The sequence below is a fragment of the Argopecten irradians genome, chromosome 7 (genome assembly GCF_041381155.1).
Source record: "Argopecten irradians isolate NY chromosome 7, Ai_NY, whole genome shotgun sequence".
Taxonomy (NCBI): Eukaryota; Metazoa; Mollusca; class Bivalvia; order Pectinida; family Pectinidae; genus Argopecten; species Argopecten irradians.
The window spans coordinates 17907978-17923493 of record NC_091140.1 but is presented as its reverse complement, the minus strand read 5'-3'; the positions used below and the strand labels follow the sequence as shown (position 1 = coordinate 17923493).

General features: G+C 34.1%; 1 pseudogene; it reads right to left on the bottom strand.

Annotated features, from left to right (window-relative positions):
• Positions 1-1722: 1722 nt before the first annotated feature.
• Positions 1723-11699, bottom strand: LOC138327056 (cytochrome P450 2B1-like; annotated as a pseudogene).
• Positions 11700-15516: the final 3817 nt, after the last annotated feature.

Below are 15516 nucleotides of genomic sequence, written 5' to 3'. Positions count from 1 at the left end.
ATTTACCAGCAATGTATGTTAAACAAGCAAACAGTGAGTACATTCCAACTACCTATCTGAGACGTAGAGAGTTGGGAATTAATTCTCTGTGGGAGTATATTCCCCCTCTCGTGTATATATTGGTCAGAAAGACAAGATACAGCCGGTGGACTTAAAGGAAATATCGTCACCGTCATCTGCTTTACGCCATATTATCCTGAGACCGTATAAATTCTCAGCCTATGTAACACAATAACTACTCAAGGGTAAGTGTGGTATGTGGTAAATGTTTCATACTTTTGTAAGGAGTCACTGAATATGTTTTCTTTTGTTCTATCACTAGAATAAATGCATTTTAATGTATATAGCATTTTTACATATAGATCTATGTATATACATATATCTCATGTGTGTAGGTACATTCATGACAATATTGACTGATTTATTGGTGTGTCACTGAATTTTAACAGCACGACAGCTGTAGTCCTTTGCTGCTCTTGCCAGTCCCAAAGTCGCGTCAAATGATGGCAGTTTGTCTGGATTCTCGGGCAAAAACTCAAACCTTTGAATCAGTGACGTCATGAACAGAAATAATTCCATCTTCGCTAGGGATTCTCCGAGACAAATTCGCCGACCTGTAAAAATAATACTTGTTCATTTAGTCATTAAATTTTATAAGTAATTTTAATCCAACTACGTAGATAATTAAGTTTTCTGTTTCTTAAAGATGCTCCACCGCTGACAAATGGTATTTTTTCACTATCAAAAACAGGAGCAGATGATTTAGTTTTTTTCTTCAGTTACAAAAACTACTTACTTTACACCATAACCACTATTGAAAAGTTTGACCTTTAAAATTTACAAGTTAAGAATATAAAAAAAAATAATTAATTGCATCCCGAAAAAAATCCGTGGCACTACATCATATATGGAATGAAGTACTGATTGCGCATGCACCAAAGGCAAAACAAATTATTTTATATTATTTTTTTGCGCTAATTAGACATATATATACACACGATTAAACACCAATTATTGTTCAAATGATGAATATCATTTATGCTCTGTCGGCGGTGGAGCATCGTTAAATACTATAACGCAAAATTAGTTTCGTAACATACAGTTAAAGATGCTGAAAATTTGTTTCTTTGTCAAAACCTGAAACACGCTGATTAGTATTTTCTTTAATAGTTACAAAAGTTACTTACTTTACACTATTACCATCATTGCAAAGTGTGAGTTTTGTTTTTTTACTTCAATATAAAATATTAAAAATAATCAATTGCGGCCCGAACAAAAGTATATGGCAGAATGCCTTATACGTAATGAGGTACTGATTGATCATGCATCAAATGCAAAAAAAAATATTTTGGGTTTTCAAGACTCATAAATACACGATTAATCATCAGTTATTGATCATATGAAAATTACTGTGTATGCTCTGTCGTCGGAGGAGCATCTTGAAAAGGCTTTAATTGTTAATTGTTATTGTGGAAACTTATTTTCTAAGTGTGACCGCCAAATCTGAGAGATTTAATCGCACGGGAAACGAAATAGTTTACACTTAATGTCTATATATGGTGGAGAGCTTTAAAGTGTTTAAAATTCTATCGATTGCCCATAGCAACTGGAGTGCGAGTTTACAATGCAACGAATCTTCAAATTGTCTTGAAATCGGTCTTTATACAGAAGTTGTCGCAAGACAGGTTTGACTGAATTTTCTATTCGATAATCTGAATTTGTTTACTTCTTACCTTCATATAGCGGATAACCTTCTTCGTGTTTCTTTTGCTCTACCAGAAAGGCATCTATAAAATCACGTAAACTTTCGTCATCCATTGTTTTCCGATGTTCTTCTATTTGTTCTGCGACATATCCCGTAATATCTAAGAAGTTTTTTGATAACTTTTTCAAGTTGAACATATCTCCGGGCAGGTATCTCAAGGCCTGATGGGATCGAACAGCACTTGCTACTGTATTTAACCGGAAGTTGTCAGCAAAAAGGGAGGTTAGTCTCTGAAACTTTGCATCAGTGTGATCAAACCTATTGCCAAATGCAATCCTACAAATGACATTCGATACGGCTAACACTGTCATCTCCTTCATGTCGTACGGCTCTCCATTTTGTTTCTCAATTATTTCCAGATAAGCAGTTATTTCCTCTTCGATCCTCGACTCCAAAGATCTTTTTCCGAACCCGAAATTCCGTAGAGATGATAAAGTAAATGTCCTTGTATGCTTCTAATGCGCTCCAGAGGTACTAGCGATACCTATTAATATATGAATTTAACACTGTCATTGGTAAAGTTGAAAAACCTAGTTCTTGACATTTATATTTCTGTTTTTCTCGTTACTGCTACAGCAATACAGTGTAACTAATAGGTTTAAAGTTTATTGATAAGATGATATATATCCATGTATCATTGTTCAAACACGATACGCATAGATTTGCCATGTAAAACCAAATACTGATTTTGTTTCTACTTTTGTCCGGCATGCATTAAAAGGTTGATTACATGCTGCGCATAAATATCAAAATTACCAGAACAAGATATCTCAGAAGAGATATTTTTGTCCACCATCGAATGGCCTAGGTTTCGCTTCCTTTTGTTAGGTTCTATTATATACATGTAGCTGTATGACATAGCTGTCAAAATCAGATAGCCAACCGTTCTTAAATGCAATTTGCACACCTTGGAACTTACAGGTGGTTAATGAGAAAGACATTTTCAATTCTTTTTTTGACAAAAAGCTGTAAAAAAATCAAGCGTTGTAAAAGTTTCCACATTCGCCTGTCTGTAATATTGATTTCTGATCACTCCAAAAACTGCAATATATACAACTATTGTCAGCAGGTGCCACAAAATGGTATAGAGGAAAGACCCATTGAGCGATTTCTGTGAAATAGGGATCATATGAATTGTTCAATGGCAGACTAATAGATTTACTGCAGACGGACGACAGAATGACTGGCGGACGAACGATAGATAATGGCCAAACGACTATTTGGATAGACTACCACTTGATGTCGGGCTTATAGAGAATCTTTTAAATTTCATTTTCGATTCAAGAATGAAACCATATAACAAGTGTAAAAGTATCACTCTTTTTTTTCAATAATATCATTTTAAAAATCACTTTCGTCGTGATAACGCAAATTTATGATGATGATGATTAATCTATATTTACCTTATATTACAAATGCAATGTACTAGTGCCGCTTACATATAAGTGCACCCACCTAGACACAATTGGACAACTATAACAAAATCACATATAAAGGAATATATCATTTGACAATCAGGATTAGCCTAATACAGGTAAATAATAAAACATAAACTTATCCCTACATTATACTATCACGTCTGATATATAACTATAAGGTCTGTCAGAAAAGTCGTCTGCTTGTTTGATACATGCCTCTTTCAATGCTTCTATTCCACTTATAACCACTGTGAGATTCGGTCCGATCTTCAAGCTGTATACGTCACCATACCCCTGTCTGAGATTCCTAAACACGTCGAGAACATTTCCCTGACTTAACAGAGGTATACATCCAACGATAGGATACCCAGTAGGACCAGGAGGGACATTGGCCGGCCATTGTAGTGACAGACTGACCAACAGGATCAACAGTACCACAACAATGGTCACTGTCACAGTGTTAAAGTTCAATATACAGCAAAAATATATGGTGTATGCACGGAAAACCGTTGTTACTATAATTACATGTACATATATATAATAACTACGATTAGCAATCACGCAGCTCGATCCAACGCTAGCTAACGTTTTAGTAATAGTCTGACTATACATGAGGCGCCACCACCATAGCTGACAATGAAGAAGAGTTCAGCGACAGGTGAGCTGTTTCTTCACCGATATTGTGTATTGTTATGACGAAAAATGATATTGACTACGATCGATCGATTTTTTTTTTTTTTTTTTTTTAAGAAGGCTTTATGACACATTATGTGTAGGGAAATACCTGTATGTCAAAACAAGCACAAATGACTATGCAATTTACTTACAGTACTCTTATTCTATATATATTTACATTTATGGCTAGGTATTGACACCTCGCTTTCACTTATCATTTTGTCGAAATAATGCCACCAGATAAATGATTAACTTTGAAAAAATAATGTGTTGCGCCTATAAATTACGCATCATTTTACATAAAGTCATGTTTTTTCCTGATCTATCCACCAATTAAGTTTGGATAAAAAAGTTCAATTAAATCATTCATCTCGTTTGAAATAGTTTTTAAATGGTTTTGTTGTAATATCAATTATTTCATTTTATTTTTCATTATCCCGTGTTGAGAAGGATGGGATCGGAAACATAAAAAAAAAACATATTTGCATAAAAACCTCATGGTAATTGCCCAACGATAATTACGTCAATAACTCCAAAACAATATCGACAAACTTAATATTAACGTACTTCATCACGGTAGCTAGGGTGTTGGCATTGTATTCTTATTAACAATTAAACTATATTCGTATGGAATCTTTGGTCTATATAAATAGATGTCATAGTTTTGCTGACAAACTTCATATTACGCGCAAACAAAGCTACTTTTCCATTTAAATTACGCATTACTATAAAACTAAAAATTGTGTTAAATGTTAAATGTTGACCTATCTACCTATATTCACAGCAATTAATTGGACACGATCTAACATCAAAACACTAGGTATTCACCCTGGGCATGGAATAGGTAACGACGCAATATGGAGGGACGAAATAAATAGGATTAATAGTTGTATGCACGTTTGGAAAGCGAGAAACCTGTCTATCTTCGGTAAAATGTTATTATTAAATCACTTATTATATCTAAGATTGGCCACGAATTAGACGCTCGTGGAATACCTGATAAATACTTAAAGGAATTTGGAATTTTTGTGGAATGGGCAGGATATGTTCCTAGAAAGGTAATGCGTTCTCCAAAGTGTATTGGAGGCATGGATGTTATGGATGTTAGTTTTTTCAAATTGAGTAAACAAACAAAATTGTTACATAAAATCATTAAAACTTCCATTACTTCATGGAATGCAAATGGTCAGTACTGGCTGCAATCATTAGACAGTAAGTTTGGAAGCAATTTCTTTCTGTGTAAATGCTCGGACACTAATTCGCTAAACTATAGTCGTATTTTCTTAATTTTATAAAAACTTGTTATCAGCATGGTCCACACTTTTAAGATCTAATGATGCAAGAAGCATACAGGAACTTTTGAATCAAGAATTATTTGGCATCATATGGTTGTCTTTAACAGAAAATCACTTTTCTTTAACTCCTTTTCAAGCAGTGGGATACATACGATAGGTGATGTATGGGATTCCACAAAGAAACAGTTCAAAAGTGATCAAGGTGTTTATGGGAAACTAAGAGATAAAAGAAACTGCATTTCAGAGTTATCAAGATTGAAGTGTGCAATACCAATGAAATATAAACGAATATTACGCGCAAACAAAGCTACTTTTCCATTTAAATTACGCATTACTATAAAATTAAAAATTGTGCACCATACGTCATATTAATAATATATAAATTATAATACATTTCAGAGAAGTTTAACAGCACGGCACCAATAGTCTTTGGCGGCCCTAGATAGCCTTAAAGTCGCGTCAAATGATGGAAGTTTGGCTGAACTCTCGGGGACAATCTCAAACCTCTGGAGCAGTGACGTCATAAACAGAAACAGTTCCATCCTAGCCAGGGATTCTCCGAGACAAACTCGCCGACCTGAAAAATAATTTCCAGTAAATTGTGATTAATCGATATTTAGAACCATTATTCATTTCTCTTCTTTGACTTTCCATTAACAATATCATAGAAATGATTGCTTGTTTACGGAAAGTGTTTGAGGTCATTTGTATGCATCTTATCAAACAAAAAACTCTGTATCTCTCATAAGAAAGACAATGTGAACAAGACTATTTTATATGGAAAGTTGATATTAATTGATGCAACCTAATAATCAAAAACAATAATATACTTTAATGAACGTTAATACAATAAAAAACGATATGTTCAAAAATACATTACAAGACTTTGGGACTCAGAAAAGAACGAATATTATAATTTGAAAGACTAGTGGGACATATCAAAAATAAAGATGAAAGAAATAACAATTTCTGTTGCAAAGTGCCTGAATAAGACCGACAGGTATATTGATGAAATCGAAAAAGAATTGGATGTATAAACAAAGACTAGCCCAGACAATGAAAAAATCAACATGCTAACTAACATTCTGAGAGAGCATTATAGTAATATAGCAATAGGGCTAAGAGTAAGAGTTTGGTTTGGTTTGTTTATTTTACGTCCTATTAACAGCCAGGGTCATGTAAGGACGTGCCAGGTTTGTTGGTGGAGGAAAGCCGGAGTACCCGGAGAAAAACCACCGGCCAACGGTCAGTACCTGGCAACTGCCCCACGTGGGATTCGAACCCGCTTCCCAGAGGTGGAAGGTTTGTGGTAATATGTCGAGACATCTTAACCACTCGGCCACCGCGGCTCCAAGAGTAAGAGCGAGAGTGCAGGAGTTCGAAGAGCATGATAGATCAACAAAACATTTTTTTTTACCCAGAAAAACAGCGTGCTAAAGAAAAGCTTTGCCATAAAATTAAAACCGCAGAAGGAGATTATAAAAATGACATAAATCTTAACCAAAAAAGAAGAGAACAAATTTTATAAGCAACTCTTTATATCGGAAGGATGGGACAGAAATGTTGCGGATATTCATTTAGTTAATGTAGAGAAAAAAATTCAGATGATCAAAAAACATTAAAAAAAAGCGTATGGATAAAGAGATGAGAGAAGATGAAATATTTAAGAGTATCAGTGAAATGAAACAGAATAAATCCCTGGGTGAAGATGGGATTGTTTCAGAATTTTATCAGAGTTACTGGCACATAATTAAAAAAGAATTTATTGAACTAGTTTATGAAATATGTAATACTAATGAATTATCAATATTACAAACTAAAGGAATAATAACGTTATTGTACAAAAGGGCGAGCGCGAAGATATTTAAAATTGGCGACCACTAACGATGTTAAATGTTGACTATAAGATAATTGCAAAAACATTTGCCAATAGAATAAAGAAAGTTCTTCCAGATATCATACATCAGGATCAAAAGGTTTCATTCCTGGAAGAAACATTGCTGACGCGAATAGATTGATATGGGATGTATTTGAATATACTGATTTAAAGAATGAAGAGGGGTCTGTTATCTTTCTAGATCAACAAAAAGCTTTCGATAGGGTTGAATGGGGATGGATAGACAAATGTCTCGAGCGATTTAGTTTTGGAATAAATTTACGGGGTTGGGTACAAATGTTTTTAGTGAATGCGAAGACATGTATTAAGACAAATGATTTTATCTCGGAATATTTTGGCATTTCAAGATCTGTAAGACAGGGCTGTCCAATCGCACCAATTTTGTACAATATTCAAGCAGAACCTTTGGCATGTTCAATTCGCAAAAGCAATAGTATAATTGGCTTAAAACTTCCAGGTCTAATTGAAACAAAAATTAACATGTTTGCTGATGATACGCAATTGTTTCTTAGAGATGAAAAATCATTTACGGAATCGTTTAAAATTATAGGACAATGTTAAAATTCATCAGGCTCAAAAGTAAATCTACAAAAAACTACTGGAATATATCTTGGAAGATGGAAAAAATAATCTACCTATATTCACAGCAATTAATTGAACACGATCTAACATCAAAACACTAGGTATTCACCCTGGGCATGGAATAGGTAACGACGCAATATGAAGGGACGAAATAAATAGGATTAATAGTTGTATGCACGTTTGGAAAGCGAGAAACCTGTCTATTTTCGGTAAAAATGTTATTATCAAATCACTTATTATATCTAAGATTGGCCACGAATTAGACGCTCGTGGAATACCTGATAAATACTTAAAGGAATTTGGAATTTTTGTGGAATGGGAAGGATATGTTCCTAGAAAGGTAATGCGTTCTCCAAAGTGTATTGGAGGCATGGATGTTATGGATGTTAGTTTTTTCAAATTGAGTAAACAAATAAAATTGTTACATAAAATCATTAAAACTTCCATTACTTCATGGAATGCAAATGGTCAGTACTGGCTGCAATCATTAGACAGTAAGTTTGGAAGCAATTTATTTCTGTGTAAATGCTCAGACACTAATTCGCTAAACTTTAGTAGTATTTCTAAATTTTACAAAAACTCGTTATCAGCATGGTCCACACTTTTAAGATCTAATGATGCAAGAAGCATACAGGAACTTTTGAATCAAGAATTATTTGGCATCATATGGTTGTCTTTAACAGAAAATCACTTTTCTTTAACTCCTTTTCAAGCAGTGGAATACATACGATAGGTGATGTATGGGATTCCACACAGAAACAGTTCAAAAGTGATCAAGATGTTTAAGGGAAACTAAGAGATAAAAGAAACTGCATTTCAGAGGTATCAAGATTGAAGTGTGCAATACCAATGAAATATAAACGAATATTACGCGAGGAAGATATCTTAAATGAGGAAAAATCTAATATTTTTGTGGATTCTGAATTGAATATTATTGATAGAAATAATTAAGTAATCTAATACAAAAAACTAAAACTTAATCAGTAAGCATGAAACTTAACGGGAATACTAGACCCAATGTTGAAATAAAATGGGAGAATTTCTCAAATACAATTTCAATGGAAAGATATCAGGTTAAATTGTTTTAATATATTAACATGTCTTAAGATTAAAGAATTTCAATAGAAATGTATACACCAACTTTTATATACTGAAAAGAAGATAATGAAATTCGGTAACTCAGATGGAAAATGTCATTTCTGCAAAGTCGAAAACGAATATATATAACATTTATTCTTCAGGTGTGCTTATACAAAACTTATTTTGGATACCATAATGAAAAATACCTGAATATATTTCAGGAACACTAGATAAAGAAGAAATTGTTATTCTTGGTTATCCTGGTAAAAGTAGACTTGCTTTATTAATAAACACTTTTATTTGTATCATGAAGTGGACAATATGGAAATGCAGAAATGACATTAAACATAACAACAGACTTCCAAACACAGAGTTAACAAAAATACAATTGAGGAAGCAACTTAAAAATAAGCTCTTGCTTTTTTGCAATTCCAAACAGAAAACAGTAGAAACTATTGATATTGTTTCCCAAATATGTGACAATATACCCTAGTAATGAATATTTGAATAAGTATGTCACAAGTGTAGCCTGCTACATGCACTAAGTGCAGTGGACTTTTGTTAGCAGGCATGCGTGCTAAAGGAAATTGTGAAATAAACTTTGTATAATATGTCATATGTGTAGCCTGCTACATGCACTCTATGCAGTGGACTTTTGTTTTTAGCAGGCATGCATGCTAAAGGAAATTGTGAAATAAATTAACATATTTCAGTTTGACGTAACTCGTAAACACCTTATATTAAATATTTTACCATATAAGGTGAACTTTTGAATCATTTTGTCAGATGTTTGGCCTGTAACTATATATTTACATTCGATACGTACTTTATATAAACAGGCATGCTTCAAGCAGGATAATTTTAGAAAATGTGTAATACAACATTGTCATTGATATGTGATATATAGTATTAAAAATCAAAAGAAAAGTAATCACCGTGATGAGAAAATGAGAATGAAACACAGTATCAGCTATGCAAATTATATTGAAAAGTAATGTCTGTCTGTCTGTCTGTCTGTCTGTGCGTGCGTGCGTGCGTGCGTACGTTGCGTGCGTGCGTGCGTACGTATGTATGTATGTATGTATGTATGTATGTATGTATGTATGTATGTATGTATGTATGTATGTCGAACAGGACAGTGCTCGAACACCTATTTCATTTTTCGCTCCTCATTTTTAAAGAAAAATAACACTTGAAACAAGTTTTTGGCATGTATAACGAAAAATGTGATTTTATCAATTTTGGTTCCCTTCCCGCGCCGTAAAAACGCGTGTTAACCCATGATTTCCGGTGTATTACCCACGAAATAGATGACCTAGTTATTTGTCGAATATGAACAGGTTGTGGATTTAGAAAATATTTTTGTTGCTGTATTTAGAAATAGAGAACTATTGTTTACTATTTCAATTTTAACAGCCAAAAACTGTGTTTTTTGTTTGAGCACTGGTCAGGGGAGTCTATGTATGTACGTATGTTTGTATTAATGTATGTATGTAACATACGGAAACTTCCGTACGTTTTGTCACGATGTAAAGATAACGAAAGAAAATGTTGAAGTTGAACTTTGGAATTTAATGATGATAACTTTGACTTGACGGATGGCTATTCTGGAGTGTCCAGAATATAGCCGATGTGTTCCGTACAAAGTCGGAGACCTAACTGCTTTACAAATAAAATATTTCATGCTTAGATAATGTACATACAATAAAATTACAGAATTATGATTGACAGATATCGCTCATTGGCAGATTAATCAGCCGTGGTCAGTGTCCTTTAGGCAATTAGGATGGCCGTGACATTAATCCGGTTACGTTATAAAATGGAACTAAGTAAATTGCCAGAGGATATACACAGTTATCACACATATGGGGTTTTATCTTAAATGTCACAAACGTAAATATGATCAAGAATATAACCTTAGGAATGTCAAATTACACACAATAGTATTAACTGATAATTGATGTTAAAATTTAGCAACTATTAACGCAAGTTCAAAGCACTTTAAAATTTATCACAAAATTCTTTGTGATAACTTCCTTCCGCTCCGGGAAAGACGCGTCCCCGCGTCTTAATTAAACTGTCCTCTGTTTTGATGGAGTCTATTCGCTCGGTTTTCATAGGAAATGTGTGGTCGCTGGCGTCGTGAATTATTTTGTGGTTGGTTTGGTGGTCCGGGAAAAGTATTCGGTCTGGTAGTATTTGGAGCGCTGTAGTAACTAAGTTGTTTTTGGAGGCTTGTGATTTTGTTTTGTTTCTGTTTTAATTCCTCGTCCTTCTCCGAAATTTTGAACTTTAAATTCGCAATCTGTCGTTGTGTCTGTTCTTTTTGTTTTCGCGGTTGTTTGTAATGTACTGATTGTTTCGTCTTTGCTTTTCATAATTTTCTTTCTGTTGTCCAATGCTTTTTCTAGTTCCTTAATTTGAGACACATAATTGGTTATATTCACATTTTTGACGCGCGCACATTCCTCTTCTAGAATTTCGTTTGATCTTTGTAATTTTGCACACTTTTCTGATATTTTGGAGATGGTAATTTTGGTACGAACAAGTTTTGACTGTAATGAAATTATCTGGTTGCTGTAGTTAGAGTCTTTCTGGAAATCGTTTTGAAGTTCACTATTTTCAATGTTACTGAATGGAAAAATACACAATACCTTTTTGGTTTCTCGGAATTTCCTGAGACGTTCAGAATCTCGCCGCCGTTTAGATGTTGACTTGGCCTTTTTCTTTGGTGCAGTGCGAATAACGGACTTACTGTCCGAAGAGTTTTTCGGGACAGGAACAGGATGGATAGGCAGTTGTCGCTGACTAGTCCAGGGATAATATCCTGTTGTACCAACACTTGTAGTACAATGTCCGGTTCGATTAAAACACATTCTCGAAAAGTGGCCAATGTTTCCACATCGGAAACAGTAACATCCGTTTGCTGGACAACACATCGGATGGTTTGGGGCGAAGTGGCCTCCACATCTATAGCATAATGCCATCCTGAATGGTTACAGTCAAAACGTTACCCTGGTTAACTCCAAAGTATGGCGAACACAGTCTTGGTTAAAATCCAGTCCGTGTGATTCCGAATAGAGTTGGTCCTTCTTTGAGTCACTCGCGGGAAATACTTGCTTGGCAGTTGAGGTTTCGGGAAAGCGTACCCAGCGTAGAAGTGGGTACTACCAGGATTATCTCCACCAATTAACATACGGAAACTTCCGTACGTTTTGTCACGATGTAAAGATAACGAAAGAAAATGTTGAAGTTGAACTTTGGAATTTAATGATGATAACTTTGACTTGACGGATGGCTATTCTGGAGTGTCCAGAATATAACCGATGTGTTCCGTACAAAGTCGGAGACCTAACTGCTTTACAAATAAAATATTTCATGCTTAGATAATGTACATACAATAAAATTACAGAATTATGAGTGACAGATATCGCTCATTGGCAGATTAATCAGCCGTGGTCAGTGTCCTTTAGGCAATTAGGATGGCCGTGACATTAATCCGGTTACGTTATAGAATGGAACTAAGTAAATTGCCAGAGGATATACACAGTTATCACACATATGGGGTTTTATCTTAAATGTCACAAACGTAAATATGATCAAGAATATAACCTTAGGAATGTCAAATTACACACAATAGTATTAACTGATAATTGATGTTAAAATTTAGCAACTATTAACGCAAGTTCAAAGCACTTTAAAATTTATCACAAAATTCTTTGTGATATATGTATGAACTACATGTATGTATGTCTGTCTGTCTGTATGTATGTATGTATATATGTATATACAGTGTTTATTGCATGTTTGCTTGCATGTAAACGTATAATTGATAAGTGTGGACTGTATGCATTTGTTAAAAGTGTATATTGTATATTGTGTATGTGTATGTGTATAAGTAGAATAGATAAAATTTAGTTAAAGAATAATAATAAAAAAAAAGTTTGATACAAGAAAATATTGACTTCATTGAGTTCAACAATTAGGTAAAAGGAAAATTTCAAACACACAGAATAGTGTATGCACCCCCCCCCCCTCCTCCCGATCGAACGGATGGATGTATACAAAATGTTTCATTACAAAAGAAAAGGTAAGATCACATTTTTTAACTGTTCGTAAGTGGGAAAGACCTAATGACAATCTATCACACACTGTTAAGAAATAGCACATAAACCTTACATACTGTTAACATGGAAATGTACGCGAGCTTGGAAATTACGCTTGAAAGTGTCTGAAAGTGTATCTTTCGCGAAAATAACACCAAGGAAGTTGTATTCATGCAAATTAAAGTCCCATTATCCGTTTTTGTCTTATTTTTTTTTCTATAATTTAGAAGAATGTTGAAAACAAACCCTGTTGTAAATCATGCAGAGACAGGACCAAATCGAAGTCAAGATGAGTGATAATGATCTGGAATGTTTTGATAAAAATCAAATAAATATTGAATATCGCTAGATGGGTCCCATTTAGTCAAACAAACCGAAATTAGACGACATTGTAGCTTCATTGCCAAGAACGTCATGTGACTACCTTAACTACGTATCGTCTGTTTGAACCCTCAAAACGGGTCTTGAACTTTCCGACTTCCGTTCGTCAATACTCATAAATTTTATGGCGACCAGTTTAAAATGAAAGTATGTTTACAAGTATTGACTTTTAAAACTGCTGTGCCAAAGTTATTCAGAAATCCTGATGAATATTCTTCAATATAGCTTAATTTCAACTACATCTACTATTACTAACAATATCGGGGTCGAATCTAATTTGACTTTTTGTTGATAGTTACTTATAGTGTGACTTGAAGTAGCTTTATCCCTTTGGGTAGGTATCGATTGTTACGTCATTATTTTGTGAGCGCAATTCACGTCGTTTTCTCCGAAACATATGACCTTACGCTTGCAAACATATGACGTCAAAATCAATACCTACCAAAAATATAAAATACCAAATTCGGAATAGTTCAAGTGACAAACATGGCGTGTTCGCTCTAGCGCCGACATATTAACACACGATGATACAAACAGTTGATTGTAATTTATAAATTATCAAATACGCCGAGTCCGGGATACAAAGAACTCTTCTGGGAAGGAGATAGAAAATGTTGATTTGGTCATGCGACCGTGAAAATTTTAGGCCACATTTTTCCGTCATGGCGGTGATACTTATAGGCAGAGAATACCAATGTGCGAGTAACGGTCATTGTCGGTAATACTTGCTCGATAACGAAACTAAGATCAATTATTATGTTTTGTGTTTCTTATTTGTTACTGATTTTTGTAAGAAACTACCCAGGTAAGTTATGAAATTTTTGAGTTAGACGCCAGATACCGTTGATTTCCAACTGTTGGACGACAGCTCCATTTGATGCCGTAACTTACATGTCATTCATTTTTCATGCATATTTAGATTATATTTGATACAATATATTTTCAATCAATGTTAAGTGTTTTGTCGTAATGTGTAATTTTCCACTCGTGATAAATCATTCTATATGCCGCCATTTTGTTTCAAATGTGCCCTAAATAAAGTCACGTGGTGATGAAAGTCACATGACTAAAGTGACTGAATATTGTATTCCGGAAACGGCGTATTGCAAGTCATGGATGTCTTTTGTCGCATAATTCAGAAAGACAGCACTAAAATGGCTAGAGTTCCATTATAAAAGGAGACACAGCACGAATATACCGCAGCCTCCCAAAACATACAGACATTCACAGCACGTTTCTTTGAATTTGTTTTGGGGGATGAAAACTAACGGTACTATTGTGGGTAGGGACACATCACGCAATCCCGCGTCAAGTCACGCAGCTAATACGCAGACGATAAGGTCATTACAGGCCATGTACGATTTGATTGGATAAATTTGCATACATTCCGTGTCCTATTTGTTGACCATATCAGGATATCATTACAAAGAGTTTGAGAAAGTTTTTTCAAAAGACGAGACAATTACTAAATTCAAATGAATGTGATCAAAAGTAAACATAGACTAATACTAATATACTAATGTGAGTATATTTTGTGATAAACCGAGGATGTTGTAGTGATCATTGTAAAAGATATAAGACAAACTAATACAAATATGTGTTATCAATAAATTTGTTTAATTTATATTGAATTTATATTGTGTGTTTGCTATATATGGCACAGATACATTAACACTTGATGATCTCAAAACAACACTTGATTACAGTTTATAAATTGTTCATTTGCATGATAAATCATCGAATTTTAAACGCATGTAAACAATTTGTTTTTTATACATATTTGTACTTTTTCTATTTGTTGCATATAACATATTTACAAATACATGAAACATAAAAACAAATATGACAAGACATATATATATTACATTTTTATCACGCACACAAAAAACAACATCAAAACACATACCGTATTTTTGTGCGTATAGTGCGCGTGGTACATTTTTCAGTTTTGTTTTGAAAAAAAATAATTACAACAAAAAAACTCTGTTATCTTCATCTTCATTCAAAACGTTTTGCATAGCCTCCAAACACTCTCACAGAAAAAAATCAAATGATTCCTGTTTTTTTTTTTTTGGTGTTTTTTTTTAATTGGCGCCTAAAATAACCTTCTGGTCATTAAAATTAACCGGCGAGAGTACATATAAGTTTGACACGACGATTGATACAGCGCTAGCGGCAGGCCTAGTTACATATATGTAGCATGTAAATTGCCGATTACACTATAATGACGGAATTTTATGTTTATACAATCTAATAATTAACCATACCTTGTGTAACTCTAAGATGTATCATTCAAACATGTCCTCATGTTTCTGTT